This window comes from Callithrix jacchus, chromosome 5, assembly GCF_049354715.1.
Source record: "Callithrix jacchus isolate 240 chromosome 5, calJac240_pri, whole genome shotgun sequence".
Taxonomy (NCBI): domain Eukaryota; kingdom Metazoa; phylum Chordata; class Mammalia; order Primates; family Cebidae; genus Callithrix; species Callithrix jacchus.
Window position 1 is genome coordinate 36,732,924 of NC_133506.1, and position 788 is coordinate 36,733,711.

At 42.3% G+C, this 788-nt stretch overlaps 1 non-coding gene across 1 annotated transcript; it reads left to right on the forward strand.

Annotated features, from left to right (window-relative positions):
• Positions 1-208: 208 nt before the first annotated feature.
• LOC118154085 (U1 spliceosomal RNA) lies at positions 209-372 on the forward strand. Its single transcript, XR_004744013.1, has one exon. It is a non-coding gene; the product is annotated as a U1 spliceosomal RNA (small nuclear RNA).
• The last annotated feature ends 416 nt before the right edge of the window (positions 373-788 follow it).

Below are 788 nucleotides of genomic sequence, written 5' to 3' on the forward strand. Positions count from 1 at the left end.
GGGGTCCAAAGTGGCTCCCGCTGGAGCTCATGGCACTCGCGAAGGCGAGGTCATCAGTTCAAGGCTAACCTGAGCAACCTCATTAGCTCAAACTGATTGGCAAAAAAAAAACAAAAAAGAAAATTGAGTGATACTGAAGGAGTCTTGAGGAATCCCACACATCTTTTGGTTCTGGTAATTATAGCACAAATGAGGTAAGGAAAAAACCACACTTACCTGGCAGGAGAGATACCATGATCACGAAGGTGGTTTTCCCAGGGCGAGCCTTATCCATTGCACTCTGGATGTGCTGACCCCTGCGATTTTCCCAAATGTGGGAAACTCGACTGCAGAATTTGTGGTAGCAGGAAACTGCATTCACGCTTTCCCCTAAAAAAAAAAGGAATAAACCTTAAATGCTTTCAGTTCTCTCCTTGGCACAACACCACATACCCACCAAAAGAAAGAGTTTTCCAAACCTTTGGATGTGGGTGAAGCTGAAGTGTGCAGGAAGCAGGGTGATTTCTTGAAAATACATTGGACTGGGCCTGATGGTCCATCTTCAGCTGTGGCTGAAGAACTTTCAGACACCATGAGACCACAGGAAGTTGTAACAAATGACTGTTCAGCTCTTGCAGGTGATCAGAGTATACAATTGCTATCACTGATTCCAAATTTGATTTTTATCTTTTATTTTTTTTAACCAAATGATAAGCATCCCAGGAATTTTTTCTAAACAGCTTCAAAGTGAAACTGTAGACATCTTCTTTGCCTTTAAAAGCCAGAAAAGACATCATCTGAGAGAAATT